Consider the following 18,045-nt stretch of genomic DNA (forward strand, 5'->3'; position numbering starts at 1 on the left):
TGTGGATGGGGGTCAAAGAAAGGGGTGGAAGGGGGATGCATGTTTCACTCCTGGAAACACAGGCATGTTCCGGGAAGTTGCAGAGCAATGTGACACCAGCGAGCTGATGATCCAGCGCCGAGACAAAGCCAGGGAAAATACCTCAACGTGCAAACACAGTCATGCTCCCCGGGACATGGGGGGAGCTGCGGGCAGGAAATTCTTCACTTTCTCTCCTCCCCCCCCCCCACCTCCAGTAACAATTTTTGGTTGATTTTATGAAGCCGAGCACCTTGAATAATGTGGCAGAGGAATTCACCTTTCCTTTTGCCATTGTTTACCTTTGATGCTGCTAGTGATTGATTCCTCTTTCCAGAGGCACTGTGATACTTTTCAAGACATTGGATATAGAGGAATCTTCTCCACTGCTGAAGACCATTGCGACAACAACCTCCTAAGCTATCCAGGGTATGTCTGTCCTGTAGTGTAAGCCATGGGTTAGCAGAATTCCAATTAGCAGACCCAGCCTCTACACTCACCTGTAACTGCTAAACTCTTGAGTCCCAACCTGGCACTCCAGTGTCTACACTGCCTTATGTGAGCCTGAGTCCAACTCCAGTGTAGTTGCCCTGTTCCTGCTCCCATTTAAGTCAACAACAACCAGTCTCGTATTATCATTATGGAGGCATCATCTGCTTTTTTAATTAAACCCACCCCTGAAAGTGGGTCTCTCACAGGAAAGTTAAAATCTGTACACAGATTAACCTTCCTAGGCAAACTTCTGTTTTGAAAGACCAACTCAAAGTGGTCTCCAAACAATGACTACTATTCTACTCCACTTTGATTAGAAGACTCCATGCTTTAAGCAACAGTTTTGTTATTAGACACCTCACCATCCACGTTGATTCTCAAACAACAGAGTGAATAGTCAGTGGTCTTCTATCTCTTTCAATCTTTGTCTATTTCTATTGGTTGTTTTATGTTTGTTTGTTCTGCTCAGCCAAGAATTAGAGTGTCTTCATTTTGGATCAGGTAAGAATCATGACATTCAGAATGGATTACTGCAAATCACCGTAGGGTATCACAGAGACGTGCACTGGGCTATGCTGGAGCCCTGGTCCTGCACTGACTCAGAAGGACAAAGAGTATGGAAGATTAAACAATGCTTAAGATGGTGAGTATGAAAATGAAGTTAGCTGAAGTTAGCTCTTTAGGCACAGAAAGTAAACTCTACATCCTGGTCAGGCTGGCTCATCATGGGCCATGTTGTGACAGATACTTATGTGGAAGTGCACATGGACGAGTGCTAAAGGAAGCCAGTCCCCTTGTGTGTCATGTACAAGGGCTCTACAATGCAATCCCTATGCTCATAGCAAGAAAGGGAAAGAGGAGCACTGAGCACTTGCTCTCTGAAAATCAGACCCCTTAGAGATGTGAATTGAGGCACTCCAAATAACTAGTCAATTTTAAAAATCAAGGCCCTACCAATTCAGTTAATAATTTTGATTTCTACATCCTAAATCTATTTCAGTATTACATGGTATTTTCTTTTAGGCAAAACTGCATCTCCCACTATGTTGGATGTCTTCCTGCTTTCCAGATGGAATCAGCTATTGTTATCATTGAATAAATTAATCAATACGTAAGTCTAAAATAAATTACAATTAAAGGTCATTTTGGTGGTTATTGTGTCTCGGCTATTTTTGTTCCTCTTTTGGGGATAATTTTTATAATGATTTGGTTAATAAATATTTTCCATGACAGATCCCTTGAGTTGCTTCATCATGCTTATAAGGTTATCCTATTAGAAAGTATACATGGTAGTGGGTTACAACAAATAAAAACACAAGCAACAATGTGATGTGCAACAAAATCAAGGTCTTTTAACAATTTAGGAGTTTTGTGAGCATAGAAATAAAATGGAAAGATTGGTGGAAAATGGAATAGAAAAATGCTTCGGCTCCTGCACTGACTTCAGTGATCATTGGATCAGGTCCTAAGAATGTGAAGGGAAAACCTGTTACATATGGGAAATACAGATAGGGAGGGCTTACAGGACTGGGTGCTATAGGTGCAAATTTAAGACTAGATTCTAGACTCCTCAACCTCAGAAAATATTCATGAAAATTAGTGAATAAAGATCCTGGCCAACTGAAGCCAATGGCTGTTTTCCCAATGACTTCAGTGAAGTCAGGATATTGCCCATTGTGAAATGCATTATTATGAAATGGCATTAGTGCGCTGGATGCAAGTAGAGCTTTTTAATTAGCTGTCAGTGACATTATGCTTATGGTTAGCATGCCAAGGGAATAAACAGGTCTCACTCCACCTTATTTTTTACTGCACACCACAAATTCATAACAACGGTGAGTTTGATTCTGCAACCTTTACTCATATGAATTAGGACTTACTCACAAAGTAATTCCTTTGGCTTCAGTGGGACTCCTTTTCTGAGTAAAAGTTGCAGAAATGGACCCAGTATTAAGCAGAAACAATACATTTCATAGGAGTTCTTGTGGTACAATGGTTACTTTACTTGATTTTCAGCATCATGCTTAATACATAAAAGATAGGAACTGGCCACAATTGATCTGACATATAATAAACAAAAAACAATCACAGAACAACAAAACCTAGCTCTTATATAGCCTTTTTTTATCTTTAGTACTCAAAGTGCTTACAGAGGAAGCCAGAATCATTATCTCCATTTTACATATGGTAAAACTGAGATACAGAGAGGTTAAAACAGCTTGCCCAAGTCACCTATAAAGTTGTGGCTGTGCTAGGAATAGAATGCAAGTTTCCTGAGTCCCAGTCCAGTGCTCTGTTGACTGCACCACATTGCATTCCCTCATGTTATTCACAGTCCCACATCAGTCTCCAACATTTGTCCATACCAGATGCTTCAAGGGAGGATGCAAAACTTCCATAAAAAGGACAATTATGCAATAACATGCTCACAGAGACAATTTAACACAACATAAAAATGGCCATACTGCAGGGGTTGGCAACCTTTCAGAAGTGGTGTGCCGAGTCTTCATTTATTAATGCTAATTTAAGGTTTTGTGTGCTGGTAATACATTTTAACATTTTTAGAAGGTCTCTTTCTATAAGTCTATAATATATAACTAAACTATTGTATTTAAAATAAACAAGGTTTTAAAAATGTTTAAGAAGCTTCATTTAAAATTAAACTAAAATGCAGAGCTCCCCAGACTGGTGGCCAGGACCCAGGCAGCAATGAGTGCCACTGAAAATCAGCTTGTGTGCCACTTTCGACATGCATGGCATAGGTTGCCTACTCCTGCCATACTGGTTCAGACCAAAGGTCCATCTAGCCCAGTATCTTGTCTTTGACAGTGGCCAATGCCCAGTGCTTCAAAGGGAATTAACAGAACAGGTAATCATCAAGTGATCCATCCCCGGTTGCCTATTCCCAGCTTCTGGCAAACAGAGGCGAGGGACACCATCCCTGTCCCTCCTGGCTATTAGTCATTGATGGACCTATCCTCCATGAACTTATCTAGTTCTTTTTTGAACTGTAGTATAGTCTTGGCCTTCACAACATCCACTGGCTGAGACTTTAGCCTTGTCCGCAACCACAGGTTTTTGAGAAATCTCTCACCATTGCAGTTCTACCATAGGTAACAACAGTAACAGCATTACTCTAGATTTGGCAGAGGTGTTTTTACCACCATCTCATCTAGACATGCTCTGAGCAGGTTTAAGAGAGCTGCTTCTACACCAGCTCTCCTAGTATTGATCTTAAAGGGCATGAGCTGCCTGGTATGGTAAACATAAACCTTCTGCAGCCTGGATGAGATTAATCCAGAGTGTAATACCGCTGATGTCCCATGTTGTTATACCAAGAATTAATCTGGCTCATGCAATTTAATCTTCATCAGATCAAAGGTTATTGAATTATTGTCTTTGGAGCTGTTGGTCATTTCAGAAAAACAAATAACTGAACTCAATACATTGGTAACTGAGTAAAATTGTATGGCCTGTCAAATCAGACTAGATGATCTAATGGTCCCTTCTGGCTTTAAAAATCTTCTAATATATGAAACATCCTCTCCAAATGGTACAGCAACAGCTGAGTATTTATGCTTTAGTGTCACTGCCACATTTCAGATCTGGGGCTTAGGTGTTAAAATGTTAATTTGTTTGGCTTTACAAAATAAGAACAAATAAACTAGATAAAATGTGGGAGAAGGCAATTGTCAAGTGAGATTTAATTTCCATAATCCAGTGTCAATCTGGGCCATAAAACTAAGATTGCTGACTACAGAGCAGACTGTGGCACAGCTATACAGTTTCTGAATGAGTTTGTGCTGCTATCCAGCAATATCTGAGGGGCAGAGGAGGTGTTCTTCAGACATCCCTCTGCAGCTACTCCAGTTAAAAGATGAATGTGGATTTTGGATTACTGGAATAGATTATTTTACATGATAGGGATCTTTTCCCTTGATGAGGATCAAAGTTGTTTTTACTAAAGTGTGGTATATGAATAATTTACCCTCTGGTACCGGAGGAGCAGGGAGAGGCTAAACATCACAAACCTAAGCAGATTTCCATGTTTGTCTTTCTTTGACACATAGGGAGAAGTATTCCATTTCCAACTGTCCCTAAACTATTTCTGAAAGCTAAATGTATCCTCTCATGAGTTAAAATAGTAATACTGTGAACTTGTATAACACCTTCCAGCAGAAGATCACAATGTGCTTTACAAACATCAGCTAGCATATCCTAACCATACCCTTGCCAGCAAGAAATCATATTACTCCCGTTTTACAAATGAGAAAATTGGGTCAGAGACAGATCAAGACCTCAATCCAACAAACACTCAAGTGCATAAGTAATGTCATCAAAGTCAACAAGACTGCTCATGTGCTTAAAATTAAGCACATGCCTGAGTGCTTTGCTGGACCGGGGGCGGGGGGGCCTAAAGGCTAGACACAAAGGGATTTAGGCACCTAATTGTCACTTTAGGCACCTAAGTCCAAAATCTAGTCTTCAAAACCCCTCCTCAGCTGCTGCCTAACTCTGTAGGTACATAAGTCACTTAGGCACCAAGGTAATTGTCAGTAAAGTCCCCATGCCTACATTTCTGCTGGTGGGCATACACAAAGCCACCTAAGTCCTAACACCACCAAACTGCTTGGCAGCCAGTTCACTAATGATGTGCTCCCCTGCCTATCTCACCTGTAGAGCCCCACCTAGTAGGCCTTTTCTGAGCATGTCTAGCCCACACACCATCTTATTATGTTATACCCAATAACCTAGTGGCTAGAGCACTCACCAAGGATGTAGGAGACCCAGGTTCTATTCCTTACTCTACCTGAGCTGAAGCAAAGATTATAACATAGGTTTCCCATCTCCCACCTAAGTGCCCTAACCACTAGTTTATGGAGTACTCTGCAATGAGTCTTTCTCAATCTCTCCTGTTGGAGCTGTTCCACTTTGTATAAAATACCTAATGAGCCAATAGAGCAGAAACTGGAACCTAGGTCACTCAGATACATATGCTAACCACTGAGCTATCACTCTCACTCTCTCTTGGGCCCAATGAATAAGTATTTTAAAAGGAGGACACACCTTGGCTTTTCGCAAGGAAAGGCTGACCTGGCTTATGCACCTAACTCCAACATAGGTTTTATGGCTGTGACTCTGGAGTAGAGATAGGCAGCACCCTATGGCCCAGAATTAGGTGCCTAATCCCCTTTGAGGCATCACCCATCACCTCAGAATTTCCTACTGGCTAACTTCAACAGCACTCTGCTCACTTCGCTGGTTTCTGTGAATCACTTTCTTAAGCACCGAACTTTCCCCATGCATTGTTTAGGGAATTCAGCACTGTGAATTCCACTGGACCTAAATGTTAGGTGTTGCAATGTAGAGACTAAGTCTCCTTTGGGTATTTAGCCTTAAGTGTCTTGACTAAGATCACACAATGAGTCATTGGAGGAGCCAGGAACAGAGCTCAGAACACCCAACTTCAACGCCCATGCTTTAACGTCCAGACTATCCTGTCTCTTTTCCTTAAAGTACATATAATAATGAATATTTATCCACAAACAAATAGTTAAATATTTTCTTATCCTCTTTGCTGGATTTTTCTTATTTTTTTCCCACCAAGTCTGCACCACAAAACACAGCAGGGATGCCAAAAATTTTCAGCATACAATAAGGAATACTCCCCCGCTGAGAGAGCATGCTATGCATGTGTGTATTGAAAAGGCTCAATGGATCCCACATTGTTGCTGTGGATTCTACAACATATTTTCCATTAGTTTGAGTGGTTTTATTATTCCAATTCAGATTTCTATTATACTTTTGCTACATAGGTCCTCACTCTACCGTTAAGACAGTGTGCTGTATTCAATTATAATCGTTGATGGCAGGGTCCATTACTATAGTGTAGTCTTTGAAATGCACAAGACTATCTTCATTATACAGTATTCAAGCCATAATCTTAATTTTGTTTTCATTTTAGTACTTAGTTGACTTTTTCTATCTCAAATGGAATTTAATCGTATTATAATTATGTGTAAAAACCAAGTGACCTACATCCTTACCAGTTATATTCAATCCTTACTCTCAGGCAAAACTTATTGAGGTAAATTGGAGTTTTACCTGGATAACGACTGAGGACAACTAAGTGAGAATTTCAATACATGGCCCAGGAAGTTGGTCCTTTCCACTATGTGCAATAACTGATGTCATCCATTGGAAACAAAAACCAATAAGAAATGAGATTTGGATAATCTTACTGTGAAAATAGCTTTTGATTACACAGAGGGCAGTACTCCAGGACTTTCAGTGAGATGTAGCTGTGTCCACATGGAGCATTACTTCGCAGCAAGCTGGTGTGCTATAGATTCACATCCTAGTTTGTCACATAATAACTTGCTGTCTAGACAAACCCCTAGTCTCACTTTGTATGTGTAATATATTAAAATAATGAACAGATTACTTACCCATATTACTCTTGAGATAGGATACCCCATCTGTAGACCTAACTGTACTGCATGTATTTAGTTATACAGGGATAGATTCTGCAGTGACTTTATATGGGTGCACAAGGGGAGGGAGTTTGAAAGGAGCCTCTCTCCTGTGCACTCCATGGAAGGACCAGTCAGAATTGCAGAGCCTGAGTCCAGGGGACAAAAGAGTACTTCCAATATGTCTGCCAGGAGTACACTTAACTCCAGAGGCTCAGGACCCAGTCACAGCCCTGGCCTACACATTTTAATGTGCATGCAGGAGGATATATTGTGCACCCCAGAGGATGTCCTGGGGAAGTGTGGTACTCCACTGTCCCAACAGATATGGAGCACTGATAAGATAGAGGATTCACATCTTCGAAAAAAAAATCCAGAGGGACAATTGGCTGAAGGGAGGGCAGTATTAATAGAATGTTTTCCTTGCGCTAAGAATTGAAAAAATTTCCAAAACATGGAAAGACCACAAAAAGCAGCCAAATGACCTAGTTTCTACCCATATGCACAGAACTCCCAGAGAGAAAGAGAGAGAAACATATCCCAAAGGATGGACACAGAGATAAAAGAAGGAAATTCAAGACTACTACAGATGGATATGGGACCCCGAACAGGAGAAAGGTCTTCATCCAGCTGTGACTTGATAATGATTATGTGATTAAAGTTGAGCAAATGCAAATAATTTGTTTTACTCTAATTGCTTGTCTCTTTTTCGGCACCCAGAACATCCACAAGCAGATCATAATGTCCTCTAATTTATTCATTACTTGAATGCATTTGCAGTTCTTTTCTTTGTATTGATCACAAAAGTTGAAGCTCTGAGTGGTGAGATAAATCACATGGAACTATTTCTGTTCCCTGATTGGATGAACAAGCAAGCACTTCCCTCTCAAATACTTATATACACAAATTAAAAGTTTGGCCTCTGACAATTTTCATGCATCCAACTTGGTAATTTGCTTTCTGCAAACATTTGTGTAAGACAGGGATCAGCAACCTTTGGCACACGTCCCTCCAGGGTAAACACCCTGGCGGGCCGGGCAGGTTTGTTTACCTGCCGCATCTGCAGGTTCGGCTGATCGCAGCTCCCACTGGCCTGGGACGGCCAGTGGGGGCTGGTGGACCACGGGCCAAAGGTTGCCGATCCCTGATGTAAGGAAACCTCAGTGACACACTGCTCACAAAACGCAAAAGCCATGACAAAGAGTGAAGATGTTTCAAAACTTGAAGAACTATTTGCTGACAATCTGCATTATTCCTCCTGATCTGAAGCTGCTGCAACGACTATTGGGACCTCATGAAAAGCAGCCAGAAAGGATTTTAATTTCATTGTAAACCCTACCTCACTAATTTAGTATAGCAACATGATGAGACATTGGGAAAACTGCGGAAACTAGAAAAACCTCTATAGCTGAGTTGTAAGTAATAAGGAGATAACTTTATCCTAATGACTTTTCCTCAGTGTTTGGTTTCTGAGCCTCCACTTTTTACAGTTTGACCCTTTTGCTGTGCCTGATCTATTATGTTTCTTTGTAAAGCTTCCACTATGACACATAAGAACTTTACCATTTCTTGTAAGCTATTGACCATTCTTTAACTTTGCAGTTGATTCTGCGTTCTACCCCATTCGAGATCTTACTGACTTTGGATCAGTCAAGACTATCAGGAGTCTGCAAATATGTTTTTTTCTCACATACATTATTATCCATGTGTTCTTTTTTTAGATGTTACACTGATATACAGTGACATAATACTAGTTACATGCGTTTAATTGATATTAATAATCTGGCCATTTACTCAGTGTTCCACTGGGATTGTATATCATGGCAAATGATGACATTCCTTACTAATGACATCACTTCAGTCATCACTCCACTTTCCTGTTGCACATGGACCAACACTAATGTGCTAAAATGGGAGGGCGTGGAAGGAAGAAATCATATCAAGATGGATGTTCATGTTTTGGAAACAAAACTTTGCATAATAGGCAATTGTATAAGAATAGGGTGGGATCTATATTAAGAAAATGTGTGTTGAATAAATCCTGGTTTCTGTTTTGTTTCCTTCTTTTCCTCAGTTCAGTATGTCACTTGCCTTGAATTTTTATTGAGAGGTCATCAAATTAAGAAAGAATGCATTGGGTGTAGGGTAGTTTGTTTGCATCTGGGTATGAAAGCTTATATGGAGGTAGGTGTGTGGCTATTTGGGGCAAGGGTTCATGTTGATAGGCTAGACATGTTCTCGTGCAAACACATTTGTGTAAGCATGTGTGTATGTGTGTGTGTGTGTAACAGTTTCTGGGTTTGTCCATCACTATTCCAATTGTTGAATTCCACTGAGATACACCAGTTTAATGCAGCTGAAAACCTGATCCAAAGTGTCCACTCACTTAAGGCCTAAGAATGTGTAACTTTATTTATATTCATATTGCTTAATCTTGTACCACGTTAATCCTTCCATCTACCTTTTACATATGTTTATACCTCTTTAGTCTGGTTCTAGCTCATCCTTCTGCAAAACCCCCAAAACTATTCCTTTCATTTCACGAGTGCCTACTGCTCTCCTCTACAGGACAGAAACTCTAGGGTAGCAACACTGTGAGTTAAGTGCTCTCCTTTATAAATAAATTTAGATATAGGCCTCTACCTGTTTGAATCAGCTTCAATTTTTCATTCCCAGCTGCAAATTCTTCACAGAATAAACTATAGTTTAAATTGTTGTTTGCACTTCTCTCTTTTCTCTCTGCTGTTAGAGATTTAAAAGGAAACAAGTACTTTTGATAATGGCTCTCCCATAGATCATATGCACATGGTAAGAAAAATTGCAGTAGAGATACTGAATAAGGAAAAGAAAAGGAAGGCATGGCCTCAGTACAGGAAATGTTAGCTTTCACAGGGGGGAAAACAGAAGAGTTTGGAACTTACTGCAGCCTTGAAGTTAGGAAAAATTAAGCTGAAGTAGGGATGGTTTTAATTAACAAGAGAATAGCCAGAATCTGGAAAAAGGGTTAGAGGTTGCTTTCACTTTAAGTATCACTCAGTTGATTAGATAGGAGATCAATTCAATGGAAAGGGAATCAATCAAGTATGCAATTCATCAGATTATGAGCTATTTTGACAGTCAGAGATTCAAATCAAATGCCCAAGTGTGGCACCACACTGCCACACAGAGGTGATGGGGTCAGACCTTGCCACTCTCAAGTTCATGCACCTGTTTATCTGTGAGCAGCTGGTTGTGGCCTGCTGGCCTCCTTCCACACCATCACTCCGTGGTCAGGGTAGAGGGCCTAGTGGCCGGAATCCAGGTACCTCGGCCCAAGTGTCAGGGCAGTATGGCTCAATGGCCAAGGGCCATATAAATTGCTCCCCGCATTGGAGCAGTGTGCACTAATGGCCAGAGTCCATACAATCTCCCTCATGAGCAGGGTAGTGCAACCTAGTGGCCAGAGTCCAGATAACTCACCCCCCAGTGTCAGGGCAGTGTTGCCCAGTGGCCAGGGTCCATATAAATTACTCCCTGTATTGGAGCAGTGCTACCTAATGGCCAGAGTCCATACAATCCCTGGAGTGTGTTGGGGGGGTGAGGTGGTAGGGGGACCCAGGGCCCTGGTAATAGCAATTTCCCCTTGCCTCGAGCTCGGCGGGGAGCCACCTGCAACAAGGCAAGCATTTGTGCGGCTCTAATGCCATTTGCCTCTAAAGTTCCCCTGGGTCACTTCCTACCATAAATCCCAGGTTCTTCACTTCGGGGGGTCCTCCAGTCTGTTCCCCTCCTGTGACATACTCCGTCTGGGCATCAGGGTGCGTCCAGGCTTGGCTGGCCTCTGGGTCTTGGTGTGCAGGCTATCCCTCCTCGGGAGCTGGCGGTATGCCTCCTTCCCCTCCAGCAGTCAGCCCAGATTGAGCAGCTCTGCCGGCTTTTATACCTGTTCTCCAGTTGGAGTATGCCCGGCAGAGCTTCTGGGGTGTGGCTTCCTTTGTTAGGCAGGAACGGTTAACCCCTGCAGTACCAGTGCAGGGCCACACTGCCCCATCACACCAAATCAGAAGCCATGTACTGCAGACGTGAAGCCAAGACCTATGAGCTAGTTGAGAAGACTCAGTGCAAGAGAGCTAGACAAAAGTGGAAAAAATGTGTGAGGAGGACAGTAAGAGGCAGATGGCAGGTGTACAGAATAGCGTGTTTATACCATTACATACCATTTTGAATTTTGAGGAATAGTGACTTATTTTTGGTGTACCAGCATTTTCTTTTTGCCTATTACTTGGCCTTTATTGCTGCTAGGTCACACCAACTGCACCAACTGGGACATTGATCATATTGTGTATAATGGCATATGTGCCCTGAAGATTATAGGTACACTTCAAGAAGAGGACAATAAATCAATCAGTATGTTTTCAAATTGCTAGCTAAAATCTTGGGTCAGACAAGGAGAGTCTTTCCAAGTGATATTCCAATGTATGGGCAATGAGCCACAGCATCTCAGCAACAGATTCTATCCCAGCCAATAGGACAATAGCCAGGAAAACAATCCACTTCACTAATTATCTAGCAGTCAAACAGAGTAACACAAGTCGAGAGGGAGCCCAGGTCATTCAAGATATATTAAACTGAAAAAGTGAAGAGAGGTTAATGCTTCAATTAAACAATGACAACAAGACTCCTTTGGAGCACCAAGGTCTTACAAAAATCTCATCATGGTCTAAATGTGCAAAAAGACAGAAAAAGAGGCAGGCCATCCTTCTAAATAAAAGCTGTACATTTAGTTTATGGAAACAGGCAGGAATGTATGCACCATTTCTGGCAATCCCACTGATTAATCTATGCAATTACTCTCACTCTCTCAGCGGGTGCATTCCTTCAAGTTTGTTCTTCTTCTGTGGGAAATGCTTGACCTCTCATTTTGACATGAGGGCTTTCTGAACCACTTTTGTCATCTTACAGAGTATTTATGATCATATCTGTGTGAAATTATTGGGCAACATTCTCAGGTCAATTCTGTTTCATTTGCAACCTGCCTGGAGTGCAAAGGGAGCAGAAAGCCCATACTTTGCTCACAATGTAGCAGAGTTGGGGGAAAGATGGCAGGGATGGCTTTAACATCAGTCCCCTCCCCTGCAGCAGCCTCTTGTCTAGGAGTGTATTGGAGACATGGATGGAGTCCAGTGTGCTCTAGCAATCCCAAGGTAGGGTACAGAACAATGGAACATGCCCATAACCTCACCTCTATCAAGAGTGGAGTTACAGGAGGCTACCACAGAGCATAAAATGAGCTGCACTGGCTGGATCAGAGATATAGCCAAGGAAGCCAATGATGAAAACCACCCATGCGCCTGACAGCTTCCGCCACTGTTCTAATCACAATTTAAGGTGGTTACCACTGCCTGCCCTCCCTTAGGGTGAATGCCCTCTACAGCGCCAGGGGCAAGGCTGGTGAAGGGAGATACACCTTCTTGCACCAGCAACAATGAATCTGGCCCAAAGAATCTTAACTTACTTCATATCATCAACCAAGGGAGCATTGCTCAAGAAACCACAGTCGTTAGTAAGCAGTGGGAGCTTGTAAATTGTCATTTTATGGGGGCAAATAAAAGTTATGGCTGTTTTATTTTCCTGTTTTAGAAACATCTTTGTGATGGTGAGTTAACGGGTTCTAAATCACCATTTAAGGACCCGGAGGAAATGCTCCACCCTTATAATTTATAAGAGGGCTGATCTGAAGCCAAAAACTGCATGAGAGTGGCTCCATTTGTGTTCTAAAAAGGGAGAGGAGCTTGACAGCTTTTCTTTAATGGGTGGAAGTGTATTGCAGGGTGAATGCAAGTCACAGACATGCAATGGATAAATGGAAACATGTACCATTTTTGCAGTCACACTGCTTCTGAGAGACCTGGCTGGTAATGTAATGTAGCTAATCCTCACACACTAATTGGTGTTGGCTAGCCAATGAAAATTAAAGAAATCTGAACATTAGCCAGTGACAGAAAATAATTTATTTATCCTGAGGGATTAGCAGATAACCTTGGCACTGATACACGCATCCAGTGAGCTTTATGTTCACAGTTGTATTTTGTCTAGGACACCACAAAAAACACAGTAAAATATGGCACAGATATAGGAGATTGTTTTATTGAGCACTATTGATTCATATAGGCATAAATGTACATTTAGTGCTCATTAAAGGTGCCAGACTGATGCTGCTGGCAGCTGACATTTACTGTTGCAGTCACTGTTTAAAGCACAGAAGGGAGGAAAGCCAACTTCTGCATACTGAGCTGGCACCAAACCTCAATTCTGATTGGGAGGGGACATTTTTAGGGATAGTTCACGCTCCTTGCCCATTAAACCTTTGGCATCAAATCAAACATGGTGCCAGATCCTTGGTCAGCAGCCAGAAAGACCACATAAGCAGCTACTTGAAGATTCCATGCTGTATGGGGAATCCCCATGTGGCAATATGGCATACAGCTGGCCCGTCATCTCCCACTCTCAATCCCCAGGGAAGGTGGTGTGCCTGGAGAATGGTTGAATGAGGAATGTGGTCAAGGAGCTAATGAGATTTGGTGATCCTCAGCTGCTGGAACAGCATATTGGGGACCTGCAGTCAGAGGCAACTTGGAACAGGCCTGCAGCTGCTCTAAATTGCGCTGAGGACTGAGTCAGACTCAGATTTGTTGGCAGGATTATAAACATGCAGCACTGGTGCAAGCTGAGGACACTTTGCTGTTAGGAACTAGAGTAAGACCACCAAACTCAATTCACATTTATAGCTTCATAGATTCCAAGGCCAGAAAGGACCATTATGATCACCCAGTCAAACCTCCTGCATAACACAGGTCATAGAATTTCACCCAGAAATTCCTGCATCAAGTCCAATACCTTCTGATTGAGCTAGACCCTGTCTTTTAGAATGTCATCCAGTCTTCTGATTTAAAGTTTTCAAGGAACAGATAACCCACTGCACCCCAGTAAATTGTTTGAATTGTTAATTACCCTTGCTTGTGCACTTTCTTTCCAATCTGAATTTGTCTAGCTTCAGTGCTTAGCCATTATGTCTTGTTATGCCTCTGTCTGCTAAATTAAAGATCCCTCTACCATCAGAAATCTTCTTCCTAATTATGATCGCGTCATCTCTGAACCTTCTTTTGGACAAAATAAATAGATTGACCTGCTTAACTCTCTCACTGTAGAACAGGTTTTCCAGATCTTGAATCATTCTTGTAGCTCTTTACTGAACTCTTCTCAATTTTTTAACATACTTTTTGAAGTGCGGACACCAGAACTGAACACAGTAATCCAGTAATGATCTATATAGTGCTATAGAGAGAGGTAATAATACCACCTCTCTGTTTCTACTCTATATTCCCCTGTTTATATATTCAAGATTCATGCTAGCTCTCTGAATCACTGCATAGGAGCTCACATTCAGTTGGTTATCCCATCTTAACCCTTAAGTCCTTTTCAGAGCCAGTACTTTCCAGAATAGTCTCCTATTTTGTAAATGTGACCCATATTCTTAGTTCCTAGATGTATGACCATTCATTAGGCTGAATTACAATACATGTTGTTCAAGAAAGCCCCGCTTACCAAACAGTCCAGACCATCTGTAGAACTGTTCTATCCTTATCATTGCTTATTATGCCACCATTTTGTGACATCCACGAACTTAACCAACAATTATTTTATATTTTCTTCCACGTCATTGATAAAAACATTAAATAGCATTGGGCCAAGTAAGGACCCAGGTGGGACCACACTAGACATGATGATGATGATTCCCAATTTATAATTACTTCTTGAGATCTATGACGAATATGCCATCCAACAATCATCAGACAATGGTACCTCATAAATGAAAGAGGATGATTTTTCAGTTGCTTCAGAAACTCTTAATGGCTGTCTTAATTGCATTTTCATAGAATGTCTGAAGCTCTGCTCTAGAACTGGTTGAAAATTTTCAAAATTTACCATTTTACTTAATTTTTATTGTGATTTTTATAAATAAATAAAAGGAAAAATTGAGAATATTTTTGCACAAAAAAAAATCCTATTTTTGACCAGCTCTACTCCTCTCTATTACATACGATAATTTATTACTTTCAATAATTCTTCCCTCCCTGACAGGGCTATTGTGCTCCTTAGTTCATAAATGTGTATAAAATGCTTTTGTATTTTGTATTATTAGATCACATGTGATGTGTCCTTTGTAAATACCAAAAGAAAAACATACACAATCTAAGACAACAGCAACATTCACATAATACATTTAAATGTCAATCATGATTTAATAAAAACTCTTTTCTTCAGCACAGTGCTAAAAGGGCAAAAATTGCCACTAATTTATTTACTACAGGAGATTTGAGAAAATACTTAAAACATTCTATTTTGAGATGGTAATAAAAATTCTTTTTATACAAGAAAGGTAAAATCCAGCATGCTGTCAGAAGCTGGAAAATTCTACAGTCCAAAAGCTAATGAGGTAGATCTATCAATGCTCCAAATTTACATCAGGAAAAACAAAGATGTAAAGTAATTTTCCATATCTACCTTTAAGAACAGCAGTTTCCATGGTTTGGAATCTTAACTGAGTATATGCCTTATGTAAATGAGGATTTGATAACTCATTCAAATACTTCAAAAACACGTGTTGTCTTCAAAGTAGAAAACCAGCAGGCAAACTTAGAATAATGAGTCATAGCCAGATGTTCTGGTTGGGTAATATCGGTCATTCCCTGTTTAAGTAATTCATTACATTGATTAAAAGATATCAACAATAAGTGAGTAATAGAAAAACCCAACCTAGCTATAATAAATTGGAGGGTCTTATATCTTGGAAATAAGGTGTACACAGATTGCTCCTCCATCTCCTGAAGGCAAAGAGGGGCAATCTATAAGCTGGAACAGTACAGATATTAGACCATAATTTAAGAAAAGTAATACAAGATCTACTACCAACAGAAAAAGCCTCTCACCTTGGCACATAAAGACAAGACAGGGATAGAATTTGGAAGAATAAAAAGTCTCCTCACAATTTTCTTTTAATGACTTCTAAGGCCAAATTTTCTTTCTTTAAAATATCCATTAAATTAAATATAAATTAAAAAGAAGAGGCACTAGAAGGCTTCCCTGGTGTACTTCCCTAGAAGTAGGGAAAACAGCACATTCTCCACCGACTTTAGATCTTACCCTCGCCATATTGCCATGGCATAAAGCCTCCAAAATATACAAAACGCTTAGCTGGATATCCAGGTTTCTTAATTTCACCCAAAGTTTGTCTTGGTTAATAGAATCAGATGACATCTTTAGATCTATGAAAGCACCATACAATCTAGTACCCTTAACCACAGTATATTTATAAATTATATAGAATAAAATAAAATAAGTATAATTTGTGACTCTACCAGCCCTAAAGCCAGACTCCTCTTCATGTAGTAAATTAGCCTCTAAAGCCCATATTTCAAATTCAGATAGTAAAAATCTGGAAGGAATTTTCTCTGCCACATCTAACAAATTAATAGGTCTGTATGAAGTAGGATTCTTTCTGTCCTCTTTTTTTAAAAATAGGAGCTATCACACTAGACTTCCAGCCACACAAAATCTATCCAGTATAATTGATGGCAGTAAACAATTTAGTCGAGACTGGAGACCACCAACCAAGATTTCCCTGAAAAATTTCAGCAAGGAATAATCATTCCCTGGGATATTTTTTTTTCAGTCATGGGGCTAAAATAAATGTCCAGTAATGAAGACCAGAATGGTCAATCAAAGAAAGAATTCCTCACTTCATTAACTGTGGTAGAATTAGATTTTTAAAAAACTGATTGAGGGGAATTATTAAAAACCTAGCCAAAATGTGCTATCCAGGCTTCATCATTAATATGCAGTTCCTCAACTGGAGTATATCTACCAAAACCCAAGGCCACCAACTTCCAAAACATGGAAGATTTTTTAGTTTTAATTGCTACTTCAAAATCCTTCCACAAGGAACTAAGACAGTCTCAGGTTTTATATATAATACACCCTCATATCTTCTTCTGGCAGCTACTAAATTCTGAAGTAAATAAGAAGTGGGATTGTGTTTTACCCTAGTAGCTGTGTGCACTAGAACAGACTTCTCCATCAAGTCCACATCACACCAAGTGTGCTTATATTTGAAAGCACTTTTGGAATAATTAAAAACAAAATTTGTTTAGGGACAAGTGGTTTTAAGATCTTCCCAGCAACATATATGATTCACAAATTTGAGAGGAATTCTTATAATTAATAATTAGGTCTCTGAAAAATCTAACAGCAGAGTCCTGCAATCACTTTGAGAATTTGTTCTGACTGGCTGAGATCCATTTTAGTTTTTTACAACCACATTGGTCCAAAGGGATAATTAAGGCATCGTCACCTAGCAGAAATAAAATGCTTTCTGAAAAGGGCACTTTATCCATAATTATAGTGAGAGGTCACCATCTAGCCAAGAAAATATAGAGAAATCCCTATAGAAGGGCCAATTCATTACAGAGATAACAATATAATCAATAATACTATCACCATGCAATATAAGTAAAATGCTCTTCTCTATCTCCCTCACTTCTTCCATTTACAGGTATCAGATTAAACTTATCTAAAAAAGCCTTTAATTTTTGTCCAGAGATGTTAACCACCTGACCTCTAGAGTTTTGAGGGGGAAGTTAAAAAACTTCTTCAATATTTTCTTTCCCTAATAGTTAGTTGGAGGACCAGTTCAGCGTCAAAGTCTTCCACAATAATTAGACATGCCATTGGAAACTGAAGTCCCACTATATCATTTTGCTCATTCTGGCACTCCCACTATGACTCAGAATGAAAAGGGGGAGGATATGGAGGGAAAATAAACATTTAATACTAAAATTTGGAGACCAGGAGAAAAAATTTAAAATATAGCCGGAATGTCCAAACACTTTGGGCTTTCAAGTGTAAAGAAACCAAGGTGCCAAGTCCTCCTGACGTACAACTCCTTTTTGACAATCAACTTCCTCCTTAGAGAAATAATAAAAATCCTGGAATGCTTTCAGAGTCAGCTAACCATGTGTCTTGT

Source organism: Gopherus evgoodei, chromosome 3, assembly GCF_007399415.2.
Source record: "Gopherus evgoodei ecotype Sinaloan lineage chromosome 3, rGopEvg1_v1.p, whole genome shotgun sequence".
Lineage (NCBI taxonomy): Eukaryota > Metazoa > Chordata > Testudines > Testudinidae > Gopherus > Gopherus evgoodei.